Raw genomic sequence first — 13,479 nt, 5'->3', positions numbered from 1 at the left:
GATCGGGGAACGATCAGAGGATTTTCGTCCGTAGCCGGCTGGTGACAATATTGATATTATTCTAGACGACAGCCGTCCGGAAAGAACCGTAAAGGTGGGGATGGTTGCTTTTGCAAAGTTGGGTGCAGACTTGCACCAACTGCCGAAGGAATTCAAAGACATCTTTGCCTTTGAAGTGGAAGAGATGCCAGGCGTCAGCCTAGATCTTGCTGTCCACAAACTTGCAGTGGATCAAAAAAAGAGGCCTTATAGGCAAAAGAAAAGGAATCATGGCGAGGAAAGATCTCATGCGGCAGCCGCGGAGGTCAAGAAGCTACTGGATGCCGGGTTCATTCGGCAATGCTACTATCCGGATTGGGTAGCCAGTGTCGTCCTTGTCAAAAAGTCGAATGGGATTTGGCGGATGTGTGTTGATTACACAGATCCGAACAAGGCATGTCCGAAGGATAACTATCCACTCCAAAAGATTGACAGTCTGGTCGATTCTACAGCCGGTCATGCCTTGATGAGCTTCATGGACGCCTACTCAGGCTTCCATCAGATACCCTTGTGGAAAAAGGATTAAGAAAAGACGGCATTCGTCACTAATCAAGGGTTGTTCTGCTATACGGTGATGCCGTTTAGGTTGAAGAATGCGCCTGTTATCTTCCAACGATGATTAATATGGTCTTCATTAATCAGATTGGGAGGAACGTAGAGGCGTACATTAATGACGTGATAGTCAAATCCAAGCTGCAGGCGGATCACTTTGCTGATCTCCGAGAAACCTTCTCCACACTCAGGCGGCATAAGGTCATGCTTAATCCCAAAAAGTGTGTCTTTGGTGTTGTGTCTGGGATGTTTCTCGGATTCTTGATTGATCAAAGGGGAATAGAGGCCAATCCGGAAAAAGTGCAGGCGGTGATTGACATAAAGTCACCCGAAACTGTCAGAGAAGTCCAAAAACTTACCGGTTGTCTGGCGGCGTTGGGGAGATTCCTCATCCGGTCAGGTGAAAAGTACGTGCCTCTACTTCTTCCAGGCAATCAAGAAGAAGACTATATTTGAATGGGGGGAGAATGCTAAGGCGACCATCGCTCTTTGCCACGGCTAGTCAGCCCTCTAGCAGGAGAGGTTCTCTATATGTATTTGGCCGTCTCAGATCACACCCTCAGTGCCGTTTTCTTAGCTGAGAGAGATGGTATTCAGCTCCCGGTCTATTTCATTAGCCATGTTCTCCAGAATGCTGAGCTGCGGTACCCCTTGGTTGAAAAAATTTGGCCTCGCTTTGTTCATGGCAGTCAAGAAGTTAAAGCCATACTTCTTGGCACATTTAGAGGTGGTTTACACAAACCAATCCCTCAAGCGGCCAATGACAACCTTAGAGTCATCCGGCAGAATGCTCAAGTGGGCTATTGAAATGCAAAGTCTGGAGATTTCCTTCAAACCTAGAAAGGCATTGAAGGGTCTAGCGTTCGCCGACTTCATTGTTGAAATGACAAGGCCGGCTCACCCGGAAAATGTTGATCAGGTTTGGAAGTTATATGTAGACGGGAGCTCTACTATGAAAGGCTGTGGTGCAGGCGTAATTTGCAAATCTCTGGAAGGGGACAAATATGAATACGCACTACGGTTCAAGTTCCAAGCCTCAAATAATGAGGTAGAGTACGAGGCCCTGCTAGCCGGTATACGCTTGTGTAAGGCGGCAAGAGCAAGAAAAGTTGACGCCTGCTCAGATTCTAAACTGATCGTTAGCCAGTACCATGGTGACTATGAGGCCATCCATCCGGCGATGATCAAGTATCTACAGGCGGTCAAAGATGAGGCCGGGACACTTGACGAATTGCATCTGAGTTAAGTGCCCAGGTCAGAAAACAATCAGGCAGATGCATGGTCAAAACTGGCATCATCCGTCACTTGTGATGCGCCTAGGTCAGTCTTTAGGGAGGTCATGGAAAAAAGAAGCATTGAGCATGATCCCATTGGAGTTCTTGACCGAAGCTCTACCTGGATGGATCCCATCCGGGATTATTTGGTAGACGACACCTTGCCGGATGCCCCTTCAGAAGCGGCAGGATTGAAAAAGCGAGCTTTGAGCATCGAGATCTACAAGGGGGAGCTCTTCAGTTAAGGTTACCTCCAGCCGCTGCTGAAGTGTGTTATCCCTGAAAGGGGCAAAGAGGTTCTAGAGGATCTTCACTCGGGCCTTTGTGCATCACATATAGGCGACATAACTCTAGCAAAAGGGGCCAGGCGACAAGGCTACTTTTGGCCTACTCTTGAGGCAGACGCCATGGAAATGGTGAAAAAGTGTGACAAGTGCCAAAGATTTTGCCGGCTCATACATCGTCCGGCCACAGACTTGACGGCAATCTACAGCCCGGTTCCATTTGCAAAATGGGGCATGGACATCTTAGGTCCATATACGCCTACCACAGGCGGATGAAGATACATTCTGGTGACTGGAGATTACACTACTAGAAAACAGGCCATTTTCGACGGAAAAATTTCGTCGAAAACACCCTAAAATCCGTCGGAAAATCCGTTTCCGACGGAAATTTCGTCGGAACAGGTTGTCGTAAAACAATTTGTAGGAAAAACGTCCTTTTCCGTTGGAATAGTGTTTTTCTGACGGAATTCCGACGAAATTTTTTCGTCGGAAGAGGAGCTCTGGCAACCGGAAATTTCCGACGGGGTAAAAAAATTAAAAAAAAAATCCAGCACCACCACCTTCAACCACCCAAAAACCCTTTTCAACACCACCCTAACGCGCCACCACCACGTCCAACCCCTTTTCTCACCAAACCCGTTTTCCAACCATACACCCTGCCCCCACCCACCACCCTAATTATAACCCGAAAAACCCACCCACCACCCTAACCCTAACCAAATTCGTAGAAAAAATCAAACAAAAAAATCAACCAAAAAAAAGGGGCGAGGAAGGAGAATTCGTACAAAAAATCAACAAAAAAATCAACCCAAATTCGTACAAAAAATCAACAAAAAAATCAAACCAAATTCATACATAAAAATCAAACCAAATTCGTACAAAAAATCAAACAAAAAAAAAATTAATAACACAAAAACATACCTTAAAACCTGAATTGAATTCGAATTTGGTTTATTAAGGCCAAATTTAACCATGAAAAAATCTAGATCTAGACTTTTTCATGGTCATATTTGACCAAAAAAAGCAATACATACCGTCACACCACTCGTCGTTACACCATCCGCCGGAAAACGCCGTCACAAAATACTTTATAGGAGGAAGGTGAAGGGGCGTATAGAGGAAGGAGAAAGGGGCAAGGAAGGAGAAGAGGTGAGGAAGGAGAAAGAAAAGGAAGGAGAAGAGAGAGAAAGGGGCGAGAAAGGAGAAAGAGATGGAAAGAGAGGAGAGAGAAAGAGAAGAGAGGTGGAGAGGAGAGGAGAGAGAAAATAGAAATGTTAGGGGAGGGGGAACCGGGTTTTCTAGGGTTTTTATGTTTGTTTTTTTTTATTATTTAATTATATTTTCCGTCGGAAAAGTAATTTTCCGATGGAAATTTCGTCGGAAATTTCCGACGGATTTTATTTCCGTCGGAAACTTAATGTTTCGACGGAATAATCCGTCGGAAATTTCCGACGGATTTCATTTCTGTCGAAAGATTAAGTTTCCGAGGAAATATTCCGTCGGAAAGTCCATAAATTCCAACGGATTTGTATTTCGTAGGAAATCCATCGTAAATTTCCGACGGAATTAAAATCCGTCGGAATTTACGACGGAAAAACATGTCCGTCGGAACTGGTCCGTCGTAAATCGGGCTTTTTCTAGTAGTGTTACTTCACCAAATGGGTTGAGGCAGAGGCAGAGGCAGTCAAGGGCATTAAGACGAAGGATGTCATCTCCTTCATCTGGAGAAACATCATCACCCGGTTTGGGGTTCCTATGTCTATGGTCTTTGACAATGGCCATTAGTTCGAAACGCCTATCCTGAAGAGCTTGTTAGGAGATCAAGGGATCTCACATTGCTTTGCATCCGTTGGCCGCCCCCAAGCAAACGGCCAAGTTGAAGCCTTCAACAAGCTCATCTCAGACGGCATTAAGAAGAAAATTAAAAGGGCTAGCGGTCTATGGGAAGATGAGTTGCCTCATGTCCTATGGGCCATCTAAACAATTGAAAAAGGGGCAACCGGTGAAACCCCGTTTCTCATGACATACGACACTGAAGTCGTCCTGCCAATTGAACTTTATGAACCAACACTCCGAGTCATGCTCTATTATGAAGAGGTTAATTGGGAGGCCATGCGCCTAGCATTGGATTCACTCCCGGAGTGCAAGGGCAATGCCTCCTTGCGTCATGAGATATACCGTCTGAGAATGACAAGGGCATACAATAAAAGAGTACACAAACGGCCCCTCAAAGTGGAAGACTTTGTGCTAGAAAAATGGAGGCAACCGGTAGGGCAAATGAGCAAGGGAAGCTAACCCCTAATTGGGAGGGCCCCTACCGAATTTTTGAAGAAGTTAGATGCGACACCTACCGCCTGGAAATACCAGACAACAGGCAGCTAGCCAGATGCTGGAATGTAGATAACTTGAAAAAGTACTACTTCTCGGATTTGTAAATATTTTGTAAATAAAGTATATTAATGAAAGAGTACATTATTTTTATCTTTTGTATGAAGTCCCATCTGTGAAATGCACAACCGGACAACTACCAAGTCCTATCTGTGCAATGCACAACCGGGCAACCATTTGCTCTAGTTGAGTAGAAGGCTAAGTATCGAACTTAGTTATTCAAAAGGCCAATGGTCAACATATTTTAAACCGCCTGCTCCAACATGAGCAGGCATCCGGCGACGCCCCTTTGGGAGAATTCGTCGAAGAGAACATCTCCCTTCCGGGTGGTACATTGTTCTACAGGTCATAAACTCAAACGACTGGTTAAAGATAACTCATGGCCGTTCGAATGATCTATCGAAATCGAGATACACCCGGTCATTGCGGGCCTCAAGGTAATACAGACGGTGAATTAAATCTTGGTCGGCAGCCGGCTTTTGCGAAAAAGCACTACGACAGGCTACAATTTCCATAAACATGGTCAAAACCTTGTCACTTAATCCGCAATTGGTTAAGATGCATACGTCCGGCCACAGACCGCCTACACACCAATCAACGGCACTGTCGGATACCCAAAGGGTAATTCGTAGCCGGTTAACCTAGTAATCTAGTTTGGGATAATTCTGTTTTAAAAAGGTCAAGGACCGCCTATTTATTCATCCGGATGCTTATATGGACGGATGCCTGCTTAGAGTTGGATTAACTATAATCAAACAACCATCTAGGGGCATACAGAGCCAATGCATCCGGCATACAGCATGCATCAATTCAAATTGCAAAGATATTTCATTCAAGGCAAAAATTGCAAAAATTGAAGCAAAGTATCAAAACAAAACCGACACAGTCGGCATATATATATAAGAAATTCAATTGTTAGCCGGACCCTTGTCTGGGGAAAAGATACAGATAGTACACGGCACGCAGGCTGGATGAAAGCAGGAAGTTTAAAAATGTTAAGCTACTGTTGCTGCTGCTGTCGCTGTTCTAACGGCTTGTCTTGACCGCCAGGAGGGGCTTCTTGAGTTTGCTGGGTTCTGGGCTTCTCCAGCCTCACCCGGCGTAGTCTCGTCCGCGTGCTCCTCCTCGATGCTAGCCCATTCTTCGAAGGGCGACGACTTCTCAGCAAACTCAAGAAGCCTCAAGTCGAAGAAAGCATAGTCGGTATCCGGATGGATCAAAGACCATGCCATCTTCATGCGCTCCTCGAAGTCGCGCTCGTTCTCGGCGACCAGCCGGTCCTGCTCAGCCGCCAACTGGTCCTTGTGCTCCAAAGTCATCATGTTCTCCGGATGCGTGGTCAATGTGTACCACGCATTCTAGCCGCCTGGGGCACGACTAAGATAGTGCATATTTGAAACGCCTCCCAGCTAGGCGTCACATCCTGCATCTTACAGGCAGCTATGTACCCTAAAATGTTCACCCAAGAGTTGGGTGTGAGCTGTCAGACGCCAAGGTCGTAACCCCTTAGAATGACTTTGATTGTGTTGTGGAGGGGGAACCGGAGGCCGGCTTTGAATTCCGCCTCAAAGCAGCCGAAGTAATTGTCGGCGTGATCCAAGTCGTTATCCCAGACGACAGATGCATCTACAGGTGGAACGATGACCTCCCATCCGGTCCCTACCGGACGCTTCTTCAAAAATGCTGGGAGGGTCGCATTTAAAGTCACAACGTCCCGGGCGCTCATGTGCGCCTCTGTTGGATTATTTATTGATGGCCAATTGTATGCCTCCTCATCCTCTTGAGGGGCATCCGGCTCCATTGTCGACTCAGTGGAGTCAGATTGCTGGACGGTTTCTTCGCCGTATGAGCTCCCGAATTCCTCAATAATCTCATCTCCGGGCGTGCTAGGTACACCTGGTTGGTCAAACGGAGCATCATCAACCGGAGTTTCGGCTGAATCATCTAACTGGTACTCGGGGTCAACGACCGTTTTCCTTGTCCGAGCCATTCTGTCCTGCACATGAACAGAGACGGTTGGATTTGTAGAAGAGTAAGGGTGGTCCAAACACCCCCAGACGGCATCCCTAGTCCTAGATTCAGCTGTATCCGGTGAACGGTTGACAACTGCCCTAGGTTATGCTATGTGTGTGTTGGGTGAGTCCATTATTCTGTAACAACCTATACTGCCGGGAAAAACTCAAAAAGTTGCAAGGGGCAGAGACGGTACCTTGAATTTGTGAAAAACCTTGCTAGCAGACGGGTCTTTGAGTTGTTGCTTGAAGATACCCTAGACGGTGCCCGGATGTACCCCTTTGAAGTGCAACTGAAGTTTGTAGAAGACTCAACCGTTTCCCCAAAATGTGGCTTGAAGATACCACAGGCGGAAGAGACCGGCTGTGTGTATTTTGAAAGCTAGAAAAAAAAAAAAATTCAAACAGCCAGACGTTTTTGAAGAAAATTGCTTAAAGATACCCCAGGCGGTATAAGACCGGCTGTGGGTCTATTGAATGCAGTTTTGAAGAAAATTGCTCAAAGATACCCTAGACGGTATAAGACCGACTGTGTGCCTATTGAATGCAGTTTTTGAAGAAGATTGCTTAAAGATGCCCCAGGCGGTATAAGACCAGCTGTGGGTCTATTGAAAGCAATTTATGAAGAAAATTGCTTAGAGATACCCCAGACGGCATAAGACCGGCTGTGGCTCTATTGAAATCAAGGAAAATTGACTAAGTCAGACGGTAACTTAGTAAGTTGAGCAAAGAAGTACTCAACCGGTATCCGGACGTGTCTGAATCAAAAGAGCTGGTTGAACACAAGAGCATCCGGTGTCAGAGCTTTTTTCTCTCAAGGAAGTTTTTTGTGAAAAATTTGCAAAGTATGGAATGAGAGGAGGAAGCCTCCCATTTATAGGAGGGGGGGCAGAAGGCGAATCGTCACCTCCCCCTCCAATCCAAATTCAAAATTCGAATTAAAAAAAAATTGAGGGAAGGAGACGAACCGTCACCTTCCCAGAATGTGACACTTGTCACAGGTGCCACGTGGCAAGCCACGTCACACCTGTGTGGGGAAAATTTTTGGGGTAAAATTACCCTGTGCCACGTGGCCCAATAGCAAGCTGACACCTGTCAGCCCCCAGAGAGGCCCAATGGGATCCAATCGGATGCTGACACGTGGCACTGTAACCTTAATAGGGGAACAAATATTATTCTACTATAAATAGAGGAAACTCCTCATTTATTATTCATTCAAAAACACTCATAAATTACAAACACAAAAACCGAGCAATCTTAATTGCAGAATTCTCTCCGAATCAGAGAGAATCCATTTACTTTTCGCACTTTTATACATCCGGAGACATTCTAACTTGATCGTCGGAGGTGGAACTCCACTCAACCGGAGTTTCGTGGTTTTGCAGGTACAAACGGTCGGCGCACATTCCCAGAAGTGTAACTCTCCCGAGGGACTCCAAAAACCCCGAAACAAGTTCCATTCTTCATTCTTCACACACAAATTAAGAACATGACAAATGCATCTAATATGAAGTGCATCTCCATCTAATATGACATCGATCAATTGTGCTTTAACTAAATTTTCACTAAATGTCATGGATGTTGCATTATCAAATATCATAGACATGCAATGATTTTGGGCCTAAGATTATATGCATCAATAGCTTGCATTAAATGATGAGAAATATTAAGAACGGTGTAGGGATATTCTAGCATTTTAAAATGGATAATGCATTTTTGTAATAACCATTCATTATCCACCCAATGACGACAAGTCACACACAAATAGCGATATCCGTAACTACTATCCCATGCATCTGCGGTCAAAGAAACTCTACAAGTAAGATTACTTAATTCATCAACTAACCTGATTTTGTACTCTAAAAAATGTTTTCATGGCAGCCGAACGGGCAGTTTTTCTAGAGATTTTTTTTGGTGTTGGGGTTGTAGTGCTCGGTTGATGTAATTCTTAAAGGGATCATTTTCGGCGAAAAGAAAAGGTTGTTCAGCATGTACTAACATTCTCCCAAGTTCATCCCTATCTTTCTCATAATTGTAGGTGAAGCCATGTGGATGGTATTGAGAAATTTTGGGTTGAGTTGGATCACTAGATGGTTCACCACATTTACGGACATGTCTACTTAGGTGCCCCGTCCGCACATCCCTTCCTTGGTTTCAGCTGAGTAAACTTTGTTACATGTCTTACACTTAGCTTTGGTTCCATCTCTACTTAAGAAAAAATAATTCCAAACCATACTCTTTCAGTTCGTACACTACTAGAAAACAGCCAATCAACGACGGAAAAAAATCCGTCGGAAAACCCTGAAATTCCATCGGAAATGCCCATTTCCAATAGAATTCCGTCGGAAGGCATCGTCGCATTACATTTTGTAGGAATTTCGCGATATTCCGAGGAAAATTCCGTTGGAAAAGTCCATTCCGACAGAATTTCCGACGGATTTTGTTCTGTCGAAGTCAAGTTTGACTTAATTGGGATGTCCGTCGCAATGTTCCGACGGAACATTTTCCGTCGGTATGAGTTATATTCCGAAAAATTTTCCGTCGGAAGAGGTATATTCCGACAGAATTTTCCATCGGAAAAGTCAATAAAAAAAAAAAACAGCCCCACCCCTAACCCTTACCCCACCCAGATCCACCAGTGCCCACACCCCTGCTCACCACCCCAACCCACCCCCACCACCAACCCACACCACCAGCCCACCCCCTGCCCCCCTACCCACGCATACCCCCCCCCCCCCCCCCGCCCACCTATGACTGCCCCCCTACCCACCCACACCACTAATGCCCCTAAACTAGACCACCAGCCCACACCACCCACCTTAACCCACCAGTCCCCCTAACCCATACCACCAGCCCACACCACCAAACCCATGCCACAAAACCAACAAAATCCTAAGTAACGGCCACCCACAACCACCACCCAAACCACGAAACCCACGAAACCAACTCTAACACACGCCAGAATCCACGAAACCACCCACCACCTTCACAAGTCTCCACCCACCACCAGCCCACACATCACACACGCACACACAACAAATAAAAACACAAATATTTTTTTAAAAAAACAAGGAAAAAAAACAGAAAATCAAAAAATTAAAACATTAAACATACCTTAAATTGAAATAGGCTCGAATTTCACCACGAAAACGGTTTAATAAGGCCAAATTCGGCCATAAAAAGTCTAGATCTAGGCCTTTAATGGTCGAATTTGGCCTAAAACCACCCAGACGTTGTGCAGTGGTGGTGGTGGTGTTGGTTGCGGCGGTGTTGATGTTGTTCGACGTTGGTGTGAGAAGGAGGGGAAAGAAATCAGAGAAGAAGGAGGCGAGAAAGAGGAGAGATAAGAGGAAAGAGAAGGGGAAAGAGATTCAGAGAAACAGAAGGGGAAGGCGAAGAGAAAGGGATTCAGAGAAAACAGAAGGGGAAGGAGAGGAGAAGAGGAGAGAGAAAGAGAAGAGGAAAGAGAAGAGATTCAGAGAAAACAGAAGGGGAAGGAGAAGAGAAGAAGAGAGAGAAAGAGAGGGGAAAGACGCGGAGAAAGAGAGGGGAAATAATAAGGAGGGGAAATAATAGGGTTTAAGTCTTACAACGGAATTCAATTCCGTCGAAACTAACAGCTTCTGACGGAATATTCCGTCGGAAGCTGTTAGTTCCGAGGGAATTTAATTCCGTCGCAAAATTTCCGAGGGAATTTCCGTCGTAAAGTACCTTTTCCGACGGAATTTTCTGACAGACCATAATTCCGTCGGAAAATTCGAATTTTCCGACAGAATTTAGGTCCGTAGGAACGATTCCGTTGGAAAACGGCCTATGTCTAGTAGTGGTAGCGGTCACTTCCTCTTCGTTACACCATTGGTATAATGTGATTGAAATTTGGGTGGATTATTCACTAGACCTGGCGGCATTTGTTTGGCTACCTTGGCTAGTTTGATAAGAAAAATCTTGTTGTGAACCGTAAAAAGGAGGTGAGAGTTGGTTTTGTTGAAATCCCGAACTAGACATATTCCAAGGAGACATATTGCCAAATTGTTCGAATCCTCCCATGGTTTGGGCTTGGAATAAGGGGGTTGAAGTGTTTGGATTGGGCATGCTAGGGGAGGGCGTTGAAGTGTTTGGATTTGGTGATTCCCTACAAGTACTAGTACGTTTTGACTTGGGTTTCCTATAAGAGGAGGAAGGGTTCGGGTTTGATGCCATGATTAATAATAATAATAATACAAGTAATAATAACAATAATAATAACAACAAAAGTAACAAAAATAATATGACAATAATAATAAATTAATAACAATAATAATAACAATAATAATAACAACAAAAGTAACAAAAATAATATGACAATAATAATAAATTAATAACAATAATAATAACAATAAAAATAATACTAATAACAATAATAAATTAAAATAAAGATGAGTTAGATCTTACAACCACGCTTCGATTGCTTTCCATTAAATAATTTCACGAACTTATAATTTTTCTAAAGAATTTTGATAATTGAGAGAATTAGAGATTATAAGAGATTTTTTTTTTTTTGAAAGAAAAGATTATAGGAAAAATACACTTTAATAATCCCAACTTTGCTCAGTTTATTTTAAATAATCCCAACTTTCGATTATTCTGTAATAATCTTAACTTTCACCTGCATTTTCTTTCTTCAATCCCAAACCGGTCAGCAAAAGTTAATGACCTGATATTCTAAGTTACCTGACACATGTCAGGTTGTGATTGGTCCAAAAATAAAAATAAAAAAAAAAGAAAAAGAAAAAATCAATAGAAAGAAAAAGAAAAAAATAATTTGCCACGTGTCATATACTACCTCCGTTACATATTATGTGCAGCTTTCGAATATTGTATACCTCACAAATAATACCTAAAAGGTGCACATAATATGTAACGGAGGTAGTATATGTTTATTGGTTCAAAAAATTTAAAAATTTAAATTAAATTAAAAAAATAAATTAAACTAACCCCCACCCCCGGCAACCTCCTCTTTCCCAGCCCCTACCCCCGACAACCTCCAACTTACCATCCCTACCAGTAACAACACCTCCCTCTCCCCCACCGTCGAAACCGGCCCCCTTCCCTCCCGGCCCCGCTGAAACATCCTTTAGTCAAATCTCCTTCCCCGAAACCACCACCCCCCAAACCACCGTTAACTAAAAACCCCCGCTAACCAAAACCACCATCGTGACACCACCGTTAGCCAAAACCCCCAAAACCATCGTTAACCAAAACCCTCGAAACCACCACTCGTGAAACAACATTAAGGATTTTGGTTAACGGTGGCTTCGGGGACGGTGGGAGGGTGGGAATGGCCAGTTGGGGAAAGAAGGGCCACCAGTGGTTTTGGGGGTTGTTTCCAGTTGCCCTGTGGGTGGTTTGAGGGTGGAAATGGCCTATTGGGGAAAGAAGGGCCACCAGCGTGGTGGCTGGTGGTTTTCTCTCTCTGTTTTTTTTTTAATTTAATTTAATTTTAGTTCCAAAAAAAAAATCATCCAATTAAAATGCAACACGTAGAAGAGAATTTATTTTTAAATTTTTTTTAACCTTTTCTTCAGGTTACCGGTAATTGGGATTGAAGAAAGAAAACACAGGTAAAAGTTGGGATTATTACCAAATAATCGAATTTGGGATTATTTAAAGTAAATTGGGCAAAGTTGGGATTATTAAAATGAGGTTTTCCAAGATTATAAGAGATTAGAGAATAAGAGATTAAGAGATTTGATAATAGATGAGTTGATGAATTTTGGAAAAAAAATGGATGATGAAGTGAAGCATTTATAGAGAATTGGATGAGTTAGCTGTTAGGGGGAAAAATATAGCCGGCAGAATGGGAAATGTAGCCGTTAAGAAAGAGTTGTTGCAAAATAGAGCCGGTAGAATGCAGGGAAATATAGTCGTTTTTTCAGGTCGGGCCATGTCGCGTGTCGTGCTGGCAGGCCGTCCCGCGGGCCAAACTTTCGTGCCGCCCGTGGGCTCGTGCCAAAAATTTGCGATTGTGTTCACAGCACAGCCCGCGGCCCAGTCTTCGGTCTTCGTGCCGTGCCCTTCCCGCTCGCGGGCCAGCTCCGCCCATGCCCAGCTCTACGTATAAATGGAAGTATAGAATAGGTCAATTAAAAAAAAGGGGCTATAAGAGCAAGATTATTGGAGAGGATACTTATATCCTCTCTTCTACTCTCTCTCCTTTTCTCCTTTTGACACATCATGTTCTCTTTCTTTCACATCATCTCCCACTATCTCCTTCCTCTTCCTCTTCCTCTTTCTATTTCTTTATTTTTCTACACATCAACGAGGATCCTCTCTCCTTTCCTCACTCATACTTTATATACCCCACTACATATTATCTTTCTTAACAAAACATTTAATTTTGGAACAATTATAATTTCAAGTGATTAAAAAATAATTTAGCCTAATTAATTGGTTTTTATTAGTATTGATAAAATAAATCAAGTTGTAACCTTTAAATAAATTACATTATAAAGGTAAAATTTGCATTAAATAACCGATCAACACAAAGATAATTAGTAATGTTGTTGAAAATAACCTAAAAACATTACAATTTTGTTAAATATATAACATTGATAATTCACCCAAAAAAAAATATAACATTGATAATAATTAACTAACAATTACACTAACAAGTTCTAACATTGACAATAATAAAAAAAAAAATGAATTACATCTATTGTTGTTAATTAGAACAATACACTGACAATAATTAAAAAAAACAATGACAATATTGATTAAAAAAAAAGAAAAAAAACAATAACAGTAAATATAGCTGCATGTTTTTGTGGGACCTTTGCATCAAGTGGTTGTTTATGTTTTTGTTTTTTCCTACAAAAACTCATCATTTCAGTGAATGGAAAGGCAAAAAAAATATTAAATGATGAGTTTTGATCCACTAACGTATCCTCTTCC

This window comes from Chenopodium quinoa, unplaced genomic scaffold (assembly GCF_001683475.1).
Source record: "Chenopodium quinoa cultivar QQ74 unplaced genomic scaffold, ASM168347v1, whole genome shotgun sequence".
NCBI classification, from domain to species: domain Eukaryota; kingdom Viridiplantae; phylum Streptophyta; class Magnoliopsida; order Caryophyllales; family Amaranthaceae; genus Chenopodium; species Chenopodium quinoa.
This window is presented reverse-complemented; position numbering follows the sequence as displayed.